Raw genomic sequence first — 15,395 nt, 5'->3', positions numbered from 1 at the left:
TCAAGACGAAGAGAACGACGTGAGGATGGACAACAACGGAGCCACGAGGGTCAAATAGCTAGGTTGTGGTGGCACGAGAGGGGTGTCTAGCCATGCCACCTACCCTATCTGGGCCCCCTGACTGGCCCAGGTGGTGTCCAAGTGCTCCGAACCTTCTTCTTCCACAAAAACTTGCGTGTAAAAATTCTCAAGTCAATTTGAGTTCGCAAAGGTCTCTGAAAGTCAAAAATATGAAAACAAGGTTTTTCTACCTTGTAGGGTTATAATACAAAAAAGGGATCTTTTAGGAAAATCCCCAAAATAATTATATTATAACACCTTATATGATTCTTATACGATATAGTATGGCCAAGGGTGATGAATGGGTATACGGCGATCTCGGAATTGGAAACGCAGGGCAAGATTTGAGGCGGCGATGTTGTTTTGATTGGAGAATTTAGGGGAGTGACGAGGGAACACCTCGGCAATGCCTACGTATTGTATACTAGGGTTTCGGGAGAGAGCGACGATGGAGATTCCGGGAGCGAGATTAGGCACACGACGTACCCAGCTTCGGGTCCCCTCGGTGGAGGATCCCTACGTGCTGCTAGCAATCCAGTATATGAGCATAATATGTTTACATGGTGCCGCCATAGGCGGAGCTATGTTGTCTATATTCTGTCTATCTGTTGGCCTCTTTATTTCGGGTGCCCTGGCTAGCTTTATATATGCAACCAGCCTAGGGTTTTACAAGAGTCCTAGTCGACTACTTCTTCGGGTTGCCTTGTTGGGCCTTCTCCATATTGGGTCTTCTCCATATTGGGCCGAGCCGGGTATACTAATAATGGGTACCCGAAGGGTATGCCCATGTCGAGTAGCCCCCGAGTTTATAGGGAAGTCGAAGACTTGCGTAGAAACTCCAAGCATAACCATCTTCGGAGTCGAAGAAATACAAGGCGAGGTCCATGTCGTAGATCATGTGTAGCGTAGATGATGTCGACGATTCTTGAAATTATCGGGTGCGCGGCAGCGCTCCCGATGGGAGTAGCCCCCGAGTCTATGGGCAAGTGCTTGCACTTGGGCATAGACTCAAGTTGTACTACTCGATAAAGAACTTAACTATATTTCCGGAGGATTTGATGAAATCCATGTGCTCCCGATGGGAGTAGGCTCCACTCGAGTCGTAGAATCGAGTTGAGTCTTCAAACCTTGATTGTCGTAGATGCTATCGAAGTTATATTTCTATCGGGTGCGCGACCGGCGCTCCCGATGGGAGTAGCTCCCGAGGCTACGGCCAAGTGTTTGCACTTGGGTGTAGGCTCAACTTGCTTTAATCGACACCACAATTTTTCCTCTTTCTTGTATCTTATCAGGAGGGTGAACAATACTCTCGATAAGAGTAGCCCCCGAGCCTATGCGCAGGTGCTTGCACCTAGGCACAGGCTCGAGTTGTACTACTCGATAAAGAACTTGGCGCAGCCCTCTTTTTATCGACTCCAGGCCGTTGTTATTTTTATTTGACATCCATATCTATATTGTATAGGGATAATGGTAATTGGGGCTAGTTCATCTGACGGATCAGGTACTAGTTAACTGCTCTAGTGGCAATCCGCAAAAACCTACTTCAAGATCACGTCCCTGGACATGATCTCGGGATACCGGTGTTAACTCGACGAGTGCCGCTTAAGGTCTTACCATTCCGTCGAGTCCCGGTCATATTTCATCGGGTACCTAACGCGTCCGGTTAGGATTTTTCTTCGTATCCGTTGATACGGATAAAAGTAGCGAACCGACGTCGGAGACGGTGCTACGCCACACGTAACGGATCCGGGGTCTTACCTTCGCAAAGTTTTGCGGCATTCGAAATTGTTCGCAACTTTGGCGTTCTGAGAATATATTGTCGAGTGCCTTGTTCGGCTGATGCAATGACCCATTTTACGGGCTCTTCTATATTTTTCTCGGGCGTGATGAGACAGCCGAATATATTGGATTCTTCTATATTGTCTGGTTCATCACCGATGCTCTTGCTCGGAAGAATATGACGAGTCAATGGACCCGAAGATTTGTCCATCTATCTCTTTTTTTTTTGTTCCTCCTTGATGAAAATTTCGTCGAGTTCTTTCTTGTAGAAAATTTCTTTGGGTCCTTCTTGAGGACAATTCTTCGGGTCCTGTTCTTTCTTGAAGACAATTTCGTCGAGTTCTCCCTTTGGACAATTTCGTCGGGTTCTCTCTTGTAGACAATTTCGTCGGCTTTCTCCTGCATAAATAAACAAACTTTTTCTATCTTTCCCTTGACTCTCTTTTTCGCATGCGGTGTCAGATGCTCAGATTCGATGATATGTAAAGTGAATATATGCCGCGCAGCCCCCGAGTGTCGGGTGCGACGAAAGTAAACGATAATCAACTTTGTATAAAATAAAAGAACACTTAGCTTTTTGGACACGACGAAGTCGATGAGTCGAGTGTAGATAAGAAGTCTAGCCAAAGTAGAAACCACCAAATAGCAAAAAATGGATGCCGCCAAATTGTTGATGAAGAAATAGCCGAGCGCCCGAGCGTTGCTGGGGTGATATCATGATTGTTGTGTCGCAGTCGTGACCCGAGGCGAAATCGTTGTCGAGCCCTCGAGCGTTAGGCGTGACGTCGAAATAAGTTGATGGAGTCGCAGCGTCATATTTGGTAAAGCCATTTAGGATGAAGCCATAGACAATAATATACGAAGATGAATCCCAGATGAAGTATTTGAGATGAATCCATATTGAAGATTATGCCATTAAATATAGAGTATATATTGAAGATAAATCCGTCGATATCATAGAGGATGAATCTATTGGCCCGAAGAATCCAGTAATAACCATAGAAGATGAATCCGCTGATATCATAGAAGATGAATCCATTGACCCGAAGAAAATAAATCCGGTAATGGCCATAGAACATGAATCCATTGACCCGGAAACTCATCGGGTAGTATTGTATAAGAGTAAACTTAGTAGTATCCATATAGATGAATCCGAATAAATTCATTGACCCGAAAAAAAAATCCAGTAATAATCATCAATTATAAATCCACTGTCCCGGAAATCCGCTCGGTAGTATTATATTAGAGAAAACCAATGATAACCCAAAGAAAACCAATCCAGTAAGCCGAAGAAAATAAATCCATTGAGCCGAAGAAATCCACTGAGCCGAAGAAAATAAATCCATTGAGCCGGAGAAGATATATCCAGAGCCGAAGAAAAGAAATTCAGCAAGTAACCGAGTATATTTGTGGTAACGAAGTAATGGCGCAGCCCCAAATATCAGGTGAATTTGCGACTGCGGCGGCGCCTGTCCGGAAGTAGTTGGTGTAGTCGCGCGGCGCCTCGCCAGAAGTAATCGATAAAAAGGATGTAGTCAATGTGGCGGATTCGCGACGGCCAAGCCCCCGAGTGTGGCAAGTGTGCGCTGTCAACCGTGGTTGAAGCATCGAAGTTTTATTCTGATCTGCAGTTATATTGAAATGCACAAATCTTCGTGCAAATAATAGTACGAGACGAAAAAATATTTAACCAGACAAATTCTACGAATAATGATTAATTTGAAATATAGCACCTGGCTGTCTCTATGTTATATGACGAGTCTGGCGGACATGGTCGTGCGTCATAGTCGTTCCATGATTGGCCTGAAGGAGACGAGTCAACCAGCGACTACAGAGGAGAATATTGGAGAACGATAGGTTTTTCTTCTTAGGAATTAGCGATGGGTGGCTTGTCTGCTGGACTACTACCTGGATCGGGGCCCCTGCCTCCCGAGTGTAGGATAACGTTGCATAGAAAACAAAAAATTTCCTACCGCGAACACGCAATCCAAGCCAAGATGCAATCTAGAAGACGGTAGCAACGAGGGGGTATCGAGTCTCACCCTTGAAGAGATTCCAAAGCCTACAAGATGAGGCTCTTGTTGCTGCGGTAGACGATCACTTGCCGCTTGCAAAAGCGCGTAGAAGATCTTGATCACGATCGCTTCCGGCGCCACGAACGGGCAGCACCTCCGTACTCGGTCACACGTTCGGTTGTTGATGAAGACGACGTCCACCTCCCCGTTCCAGCGGGCAGCGGAAGTAGTAGCTCCTCTTGAATCCGACAGCACGACGGCGTGGTGTCGGTGGTGGTGGAGAAGTCCGGCGGAGCTTCGCTAAGCGTGCGGGAACTATAGTGGAGGGAGGGGGCGGCTAGGGTTTGGGAGGGGGGCGCCGGCCATCTAGTGGTGCGGCCACCTTGTGGTGCTTGGGGTGGCCGGCCCCTCCCCTTGGCCCCTCATTATATAGGTGGAACCCCAAGAGGTGGTGTCCAAGTCTTCGAATAAGACCCGAACCAAAAACCTTCCATAGGAGGGGAAACCTAGCCAAGCTAGGACTCCCACCAAGGTGGGAGTTCCACCTCCCATGTGGGGGGTGGCCGGCCCTCTAGGGGGAGTCCACTTGGGACTCCTCCCCCACTAGGGTTGGCCGGCCATGGAGGTGGAGTCTCATGTGGACTCCACCTTCCTTGGTGGTTTCTTCCGGACTTTTCTAGAACCTTCTAGAACCTTCCATAGAACCTTCCGCGACATTTTAATTCACATAAAATGACATCCTATATATGAATCTTATTCTCCGGACCATTCCGAACTCCTCGTGATGTCCGGGATCTCATCCGGGACTCCGAACAAATATTCGAACTCCATTCCATATTCAAGTACTACCATTTCAACATCCAACTTTAAGTGTGTCACCCTACGGTTCGTGAACTATGCGGACATGGTTAAGTACTCACTCCGACCAATAACCAATAGCGGGATCTCGGAGATCCATAATGGCTCCCACATATTCAACGATGACTTTAGTGATCGAATGAACCATTCACATACGATACCAATTCCCTTTGTCACGCGATATTTTACTTGTCCGAGGTTTGATCATCGGTATCACTCTATACCTTGTTCAACCTCGTCTCCCGACAAGTACTCTTTACTCGTACCGTGGTATGTGGTCTCTTATGAACTTATTCATATGCTTGCAAGACATTAGACGACATTCCACCGAGAGGGCCCAGAGTATATCTATCCGTCATCGGGATGGACAAATCCCACTCGTTGATCCATATGCCTCAACTCATACTTTCCGGATACTTAATCCCACCTTTATAACCACCCATTTACGCAGTGGCGTTTGATGTAATCAAAGTACCTTTCCGGTATAAGTGATTTACATGATCTCATGGTCATAAGGACTAGGTAACTATGTATCGAAAGCTTATAGCAAATAACTTAATGATGAGATCTTATGCTACGCTTAATTGGGTGTGTCCATTACATCATTCATATAATGATATAACCTTGTTATTAATAACATCCAATGTTCATGATTATGAAACTAATCATCCATTAATCAACAAGCTAGTTTAAGAGGCATACTAGGGACTTCTTGTTGTCTACATATCACACATGTACTAATGTTTCGTTTAATACAATTATAGCATGATATATAAACATTTATCATAAACATAGAGATATAAATAATAACCACTTTATTATTGCCTCTAGGGCATATCTCCTTCAGTCTCCCACTTGCACTAGAGTCAATAATCTAGTTTACATTTGTAAAGATATAACACCTTGGCCTTCTGGTGCTTTATCATGTTTTGCTCACGGGAGAGGTTTTAGTCATTGTAATTCATTTGCGTCTCAACACATCACTCATTTCCAAATGAGTCGGCATTAAATATGTTTGGTCTTCTGGTGGAACCTTAATTCCGCGGTCTGAAATATGTCACTAATATTGTCACACACAATATAGCTTCAAAGTTCCGACTGCGTCTGAACTACACCAAGTTCTCAAAGAACTTCTTGACTTAACATCCTTTGTCATTGTCAAAATAATGACATACTCTGCCTTCTTTTGTAGAATCCGTCACAATATTTTGAACTCTTCTAAATCTAGCATAGACAACTTCTAGCTCATTGTGCTACCTTTTAAACAACACTTAGTCTAATTTGAGATTGAAATTATATTTTATATGTGACAAAACCAATATCGGTGTAACACCTTACAGCGATTTGTTTGTCATTTCTTCATACAAAAATATATATATATATCCTTAGTTCTTCTAAAGTACTCAAGGATATTCTTACTGTCGTCCAATGATCATCATATGAATCATTCTGGTATATGCTCATAACACTTTATAGCACATGATATCTGATTGTGTACATATTATTCGTGATCTATAATCACTCATGTGTTTTTACTCATTGAGTGTCAGATACACTCAAGTCTTGTTAAACCTTCACATGACAAGAACATTTTCTTAATATTTCTATATTGAACTTCTTCAATATCCATCATATGTACTTTGACTTAAACTTATTTATGTGTTTCAATCTATCTTCATAGATCTTGACACTAAATTTGTTTCTGTCCATATCCTTTCATTGAAGTTAATTCTCAATGAAACCTTTTTAATCAAGTATATAATTACATCATTTATAACCAACTATATGTCACCTACATAAAGTATTATAAATGTGTCTTAGCGCTCCCACTTAATTTCTTGCAAATGCAAGCTTCTTCATCGTCTCCGATGAAATCAAAAACTCTTTGACTATTTCATCCGGTGAAGATTCCAACTCCGTGATACTTACTTCATCCAATTGAAGCTTGTATACCTATCTAGTATTCCACGGACCAAGCAAAACTTTTGGTTGTATCTTGTATACATACTTCGTTAAGTAGTGTATTTTGCCATCCTACTAGCATATCTCATAAAAGAAATATGTAGTGATTACTAGAATAATCCACATAGACTATAAGCATTGCTACTGAAGATCTAATCTTATCGTATTCAACTCTTTGAACTTTGTCGTAAATAATTTTTCGATAAGTCAAGCTTTCTTCAAGGATATTTCATCCAAGTCTATCAATTTCATAGATCCATTTACTTTCATAAAGTATTCATCTATCTTGGATTTCATGGCGCATGGCCATTTTAATGGAGTCAGGGCCCATCATAACTTCTTTGTTTTGTAGTTGGTTTATCATTGATCAAAATCAATCCTTTGTCCACAAATCATTTATTTGATCACAAAGTAAACCATACCTACAAGGTTCAATATGTACTTCGATCTCCATGGCTAAAACACTTTGTAGTCATGAGAGCCATGATCGTCGTGGCCGCTCCGAAACCAATTCGATGCCGCGCTACTCGATCATTATGCTCAGGTTCATAAACCTTATCAAATTATATTGTCCTCCCACTCAAATACTTCACTCGAAACAATTTCTCGGAAATAAGAAACATTGACAAACACTTTTGTCTTTGTCTCGTGGGAAGAATTCCCAATTAAATCTCCGGGATAACCAACAAAGACATTCATCCGATTTTGGTTGACTATTAGGGTTTATACCCATGCCATAACTTGTATGGTGTCATTTCAACGGATCATGATGATGCTCTATTCAAGTGTAAAAGCGGTAGTCACTAAAGCATAATCCACAAAAATATAATGGCATCAATATTTTATCTCATCATTGATCCAACAAAGTTTGGATATATCTCTTGGATACTTCATCATCACTATGACACTCCAAGAAACGTAAGTCGTAGAACAATTTCATAACTCTCTTAGATGTTCGCTAAAACTTGTAATTCAAATATTTCCACCATGATCCAATCATAGATATTTGATTTCTATTACGATGATTTCCACTTCATGCTGAAATTTATTTGAATCCTATTCAAATGTTTCAAACTTTTCCTTATTGAATATATCCACATATATATACTCAATTCATTGTTTGAAAGTTTTCATGAAGTAGAAGAATCTTCCGCACACAACTATGCCCAGTGAACCACATATATCATTATGTATGTTTTCACTAAGTTAGTTGCCCGTTCAACTCTTCGGCCTATGAACGGTATTTCAGTCATTACCTTTTAGAAAAGATTTTGCAAGTGCCAAACGATTCAACAAATCGAATGACTCCAAAAAACCATTTGCATGGAGTTCCTTCATGCGATCCTTTCTAACATGACCTAAATTGCGGTTCCACAAATAAGTGGAATTCAAATCATTTGCCTTATGGCATTTTTAGCGTCGTTGTTATGTATGTGTGTTTCACCATTAAGATTTATAATAACTTATCCATCATACATGGAGTAATGTCATAATTTGAACAACTCATTGTTTTCATTTGACCAGAGCAAAATAACAATTATTAAGTTCTTTATTATAAATTCTAAGGGGTAGATAGAATACCAACGACGAACATAATAACACTTTATTTTGTTCCAGATGTGCATTCCTATCATATTCCTTGTCAGTCACTTAGGCCATTGTATTCTTGTATTGCGTTGTTTTGTATACCAACCAATATGGTATTAATACCCAAGAATTTCATTGTGTGACTTAACTAGGAATACAACCATAACATGTATATCATTTATATACACCTGAGCTAGACTTTCTAGTCTTTTCTTTTCTTTTGCCAAAATATCTTTTGCAGCTTTCTCTTTAGCTTTCCTCATTATTCAGAAAAACATTTCAACATCAATAACTTCTAGGTTTGTTGGTCAAATACCAATAACCTTGAGGTTCTTACTTTGAAGTTGATCATCATATGACAAGTGTTTCAGATTTCACTATTAGTAAATTTGTAATATGATGAACAATTTCACTCATAATTTTATCCATCAATTCATGATAACTTTCTGAGACCATGTCTGTACATGCTAGGCTCATAAAGTTTAAACCTTAGTATTCGCATATGCAAAACTGGCTTGTATCCGTTGGAAGCACACGTAGAATCTATAACACCCGATCATCACGTGATGCTTCGAAACGACGAGTCTTAGCAACGGTGCATACTAAGGACAATCACTTCATGGATATGCGAATATTGTTAGTGCCCCAATAGTTGGAGGATTGGGACGCCTTGCGTCTTCAACCTTCGTACATTCCCATAAAACTTATGAGTTTATGTAGTCTCACCAAATTTATATTCTATCATCTTGCAATAAGGTCTTATATATCACATATATCTCGTACCTTGATTATTTCTGAAAACTAAATTTTCAGCTCCTTACTTTTCAAACAGATTTGAACTTCAAGTTTCACGGAGACAAGATAACTTTAGGTACTAATTGAAACCATAGCTCTCTCGAATCAACAAAGTGAGTTTCACTAAATGTTTGCAATAGGACTTAATCATTTCTTGATTCATTAACAATACGGTACTAATCCGTAAAGTTTCTAGTCAGATTTTAACAATATTTCTATCTCAATTATAAGACTAGCGCATAGTAGTAAACGGATGCCAATACTACAAAATTAATTCAAAATACTACTCGGACTATGTTTATGATAATTAGTTCATGTTTTAATCTAATTACTAATGAACTCCCACTTAATACAACATCCCTCATAGTTGTAAAGTGGTACACGATCCAAATCCACTACACCAAAACCGATCATCACGTGAGATGATGTAGTTTCAATGGTGAACATCAACATGTTGATCATATCATCCATATGACTCGTGTTCAACCTTTCGGTTTCCATTGTCCCGAGGCCATGTCTCGTACATGCTAGGCTCGTCAAGCAAACCCAAGTATTCCGCGTGTGCAACATGGCTTACACCCGTTGTATGTCGAGTTTATCACACCCGATCATCACGAGATGCTTCAAAACGTCGAACAATGCAACGGTGCATACGAGGGAAGAACACTTTATTATCTTGATATTAATGTGAGGGATCATCTTATAATGCTACCGTCGCGATCTAAGCAAAATAAGATGCATAAAGGATTAACATCACATGCAATTCATATGTGATATGATATGGCCCTTTAGTCTTTGCGCCTTCGATCTTCATCTCCAAAGCACTGACATGATCTCCATCATCAACGGGCATGATCTCCATCATCGTCGGCGTAGCGTCAAGGTCCATGGCGCCGTCTTCATGGTTGTTCACCTCATGTAGCAACTATTACAACTACTTTGAAATACTACTCAACATGAAATTTAAAGACAACCATAAGGCTCCCGCCGGTTGTCACAATACAATAATGATCATCTCATACATATTCATCATCACATTATGGCCATATCACATCACCAAACCCTGCAAAAACAAGTTAGACGTCTCTAATTTGGTTTGCATATTTTACGTGGTTTAGGGTTTGCGAGAGAGATCTAATCTACCTACGAACATGAACCACAACGTTGATACTAATGTTGTCAATAGAAGAGTAAATTGAATCTTTACTATAGTAGGAGAGACGAGACACCCGCAAAGCCTCTTATGCAATACTAGTTGCATGTCGAACGAGGAACAAGTCTCATGAACGCGGTCATGTAAAGTTAGTCCGAGCCGCTTCATCCCACTATGCCATAAAGATGCAAAGTACTCAACTAAAGATAACAAGAGCATCAACGCCCACAAACCATTGTGTTCTACTCGTGCAACCATCTATGCATAGACACGGCTCGATACCACCGTAGGATAACGTTGCATAGAAAACAAAAATTTCCTACCGCGAACACGCAATCCAAGCCAAGATGCAATCTAGAAGACGGTAGCAACGAGGGGGTATCGAGTCTCACCCTTGAAGAGATTCCAAAGCCTACAAGATGAGGCTCTTGTTGCTGCGGTAGACGATCACTTGCCGCTTGCAAAAGCGCGTAGAAGATCTTGATCACGATCGCTTCCGGCGCCACGAACGGGCAGCACCTCCGTACTCGGTCACACGTTCGGTTGTTGATGAAGACGACGTCCACCTCCCCGTTCCAGCGGGCAGCGGAAGTAGTAGCTCCTTCTTGAATCCGACAAGCACGACGGCGTGGTGTCGGTGGTGGTGGAGAAGTCCGGCGGAGCTTCGCTAAGCGTGCGGGAACTATAGTGGAGAGAGGGGGCGGCTAGGGTTTGGGAGGGGGCGCCGGCCATCTAGTGGTGCGGCCACCTTGTGGTGCTTGGGGTGGCCGGCCCCTCCCCTTGGCCCCTCATTATATAGGTGGAACCCCAAGAGGTGGTGTCCAAGTCTTCGAATAAGACCCGAACCAAAAACCTTCCATAGGAGGGGGGAAACCTAGCCAAGCTAGGACTCCCACCAAGGTGGGAGTTCCACCTCCCATGTGGGGGTGGCCGGCTCCCTAGGGGGAGTCCACTTGGGACTCCTCCCCCACTAGGGTTGGCTTGGCCATGGAGGTGGAGTCTCATGTGGACTCCACCTTCCTTGGTGGTTTCTTCCGGACTTTTCTAGAACCTTCTAGAACCTTCCATAGAACCTTCCGCGACATTTTAATTCACATAAAATGACATCCTATATATGAATCTTATTCTCCGGACCATTCCGAACTCCTCGTGATGTCCGGGATCTCATCCGGGACTCCGAACAAATATTCGAACTCCATTCCATATTCAAGTACTACCATTTCAACATCCAACTTTAAGTGTGTCACCCTACGGTTCGTGAACTATGCGGACATGGTTAAGTACTCACTCCGACCAATAACCAATAGCGGGATCCGGAGATCCATAATGGCTCCCACATATTCAACGATGACTTTAGTGATCGAATGAACCATTCACATACGATACCAATTCCCTTTGTCACGCGATATTTTACTTGTCCGAGGTTTGATCATCGGTATCACTCTATACCTTGTTCAACCTCGTCTCCGACAAGTACTCTTTACTCGTACCGTGGTATGTGGTCTCTTATGAACTTATTCATATGCTTGCAAGACATTAGACGACATTCCACCGAGAGGGCCCGGAGTATATCTATCCGTCATCGGGATGGACAAATCCCACTGTTGATCCATATGCCTCAACTCATACTTTCCGGATACTTAATCCCACCTTTATAACCACCCATTTACGCAGATGGCGTTTGATGTAATCAAAGTACCTTTCCGGTATAAGTGATTTACATGATCTCATGGTCATAAGGACTAGGTAACTATGTATCGAAAGCTTATAGCAAATAACTTAATGATGAGATCTTATGCTACGCTTAATTGGGTGTGTCCATTACATCATTCATATAATGATATAACCTTGTTATTAATAACATCCAATGTTCATGATTATGAAACTAATCATCCATTAATCAACAAGCTAGTTTAAGAGGCATACTAGGGACTTCTTGTTGTCTACATATCACACATGTACTAATGTTTCGTTTAATACAATTATAGCATGATATATAAACATTTATCATAAACATAGAGATATAAATAATAACCACTTTATTATTGCCTCTAGGGCATATCTCCTTCACCGAGGGCCCAGGGCGTCCGCCCCGTTGCCCCGCCTTATGGGCCGGCCCTGGTGTTTTTACATAAAGAACTATGATGTATGTAGATGATGGGTGTAGCCAAGTGACAACAATGGCACAACCGAGTCATAGAAACGGTACCATCAACATCCTTCGTCTAGGGCTAAAACGTGGAGAAGTATGAAGTCGAAAAGTGACAATAATCTCTCGCAGCCTGACACATCACACAATATATGTACTTCTTTTCAAATGTGTGTTTAGGACATGTAGCTGCTACAAACGTGAACCATTAAAACATGACAATTTTGTGTACTTTTATCATCTCATATCATGATAGCCAACATTATTTGAGAGAGAAATACCAAGTGAAACAATGAACCTCGGATCCATTATTCCTATAAGATTAAGCATTCATCTTTTCCTCTTGCATTTAGAGGATTGAGACACTTTTACAATTTTAGTTTTGTTTTTTCACTTTCAAGCATCAAGTGAAGCCTCTTTGTTACTTTGTTTAGTTTAGTGCATAGACAACTAGAATTTCAACACTCTAGTTGAAGAGGGTAAATATCTTTTTCTTCTTGCTCACGTGGTTCGATACCCATACTTCCACATTGAGAGGAGCTACAGTGATCTCATGCTCTTGGGTCCATTGGGAGGTGCTATACTGATTCCTTTCTCTTGGGGTTATCAAGTGCAGGGTTCATTTTTTTAATTACACACTTTTATCTTGATAAAGATGAAAATTTAGCTAAATCTCAGTCAACTTTTACACCATTAGACCGCGTCGTGATTAGATCATGTTTTCGTTTTTGCAGCCATGAGTTCCAACATAGATTGCAACATAGATTTTTGCAGTTGCACATGAGGCTACAACTAAAATTTTACTACTTACACATGGGTTGCAACTTTCCAAAAAATGACCCAAATTGTTGGATTACTTTTTGATTTGTGCTAGATCATGAGTTGCAACAATGGTTGCAACTAAGAAAAATGTCCTCGGCCATTGAATTGCTTCGTGATTCATTTTAGTCATGAATTACAACATAAGTTTCAACTGAAATTCGACGTCACCTGACAGTTAATTCTCTGCCAACTAAGAATTAGTCACTCCCAATATATTAACATAAAGAAGATATCAATCACATCCGTCATCTACCATAATTTCGTATCATTGGCGATTAGAGACAGTGATGATGGCCACATTATTAAAACCAAAAATCAAGATCTAATGCACACATTAACGAATAACATTGCCATCGCAACACATGGCTGCGAGAATGTTCTAAAAAACCAACGCCTTCTAGAAGACAACAACATACCAGCGTAGATCATGTGTTTTCACCCCAACAGTAGGACTAAGCAAAATGCAATACCTTCACAATTGCAACAATGCTAAAACACCCCCATTGTAGGTATGAATAAGGAAAGTCATACAAGGTGTTTTCATCCTGATCTGCAATTTTTGTGCTCAAGTAGCACCACCAAACCTCAACCAAGACATGTTCTTGCATCTGCTTGACCACCATCTTCATTTCTTCTAGCCTTACGTTGTCGAGCACATACTCATGCAATCAGCGTGTCCCATACCACTCGGCAAAGGATATAACTAAGCCTCGTGCACGAGAATCATGTAAGATGACATCCCAGAATTGTCTCTGGCCACAATGTTGGGCCTTCCAACAAACGGTCACATGCATAGTTCTGACGTGATCAATGATGCATGACCGAAAAATGTGCCCATACGAGCTCGGTGATGGATGACGATGAGGGTGGCATGCACCGCATAAACCCACGTCAAAGCTCTCTCTGGTAGACTCATTTCTTCCTCTTCATGAGCGCATAAATGACTTGGGAAAAACAGGGTCTCATAAAAAAATCCTTATGTTGTCGAGCACCAACCGCGCACCATCCCAATTCTGCAGGCCAAAATTACATGAAGCCTTAGTACCTTGACTCAAATGGGTGAAAAGCCGTGCCGCAAGTCACTACTGCTACCGTGGCTAGCGTTTTTTTTTCCTTTGATCCTTTTGCCACCGCAGCTGCCCTCGCAACCGCACTACCATCGAAAAGTAGCGAGCCTTCCAACCTAGTTGCCAAACTGTACAGAGTGGGGCGTTGTCCTAGGTCGTACTCCATGCTAGGTTGGAGGTCCCCCGAGGCGGCGGGAGGGGGAGGGGCATGCGCCCCACCGCCCGCCGTCTTTCGAGCAATCGTTACCCGACGATTTCTTCTGGTTGGAGTGGTATGGAATTGTGCTGCGTACATCTATCCATAGCTTTTTTTGACAATCAATACCACATATATTCATAGCAACAAATAGTACATGTTAGAGATACATGAACTGACTCAAACGATTACAAAATAAATCCTAAAAGATAGTAACAAATCTTCGAGTTCTTCAATTTGTTTCTTCTTGCAGAACACAATCTTGTACTCTTCTGAAGGCAGCCAAAGATACATAACGAACCATAGACCTGTAGATACCGACGAAAGTTCTCCCATAATTTTTTGAGCCGCAATGCCAAGGCTGCGTGCACGCACACAACCATTAAAGCCGTCATACAACATCGACAAGAGTACCAACACCAGTATGTCAGGGAATAATAACCGACTAGCTTTGTCGTCGTCGATGGAGAGCCGAGAGTACGAATCACCATTGTCGAGGACGTAGCAGCCGGGACAAAAACTGCGAGGATAATCCTCCTCGCGGCAACAACGACAAAAGATCCAAAATCGATCTGGCGAAGCAAGATCCGAAGATCCATACCTAGAAAATTGTGATTGTTCAACACCACCATTAACGCCGGGAAGAAGATCTCGTCGCCGAACGAAAGGCCGAAGATCACTTATTGTAGACGATGCCATCTCCATTAAGGAGAAACCAACAAGAAGACGACTACCAAAATCCTAACATAATCTAATAAAAATAATACTTTTATTCGAAACTCCACGCATAGATCGGGTTCCCCACTACTCCCGACGCCGGCGAAGCCGACCGGAGGATGGGGAACCAATCTATGGAGGAGGATGAACTGGAGGCGGCTAGGGTTAAGGCGGCGGCTGAGAGAAGAGACATGAGGAAAAGACTTCTTTTTCCGATTTCTCTTTACATCTATCC

This window comes from Lolium rigidum, chromosome 2 (genome assembly GCF_022539505.1).
Source record: "Lolium rigidum isolate FL_2022 chromosome 2, APGP_CSIRO_Lrig_0.1, whole genome shotgun sequence".
Taxonomy (NCBI): domain Eukaryota; kingdom Viridiplantae; phylum Streptophyta; class Magnoliopsida; order Poales; family Poaceae; genus Lolium; species Lolium rigidum.
The sequence above is the reverse complement of the archived record's forward strand: the minus strand, read 5'-3'. Positions refer to the sequence as shown.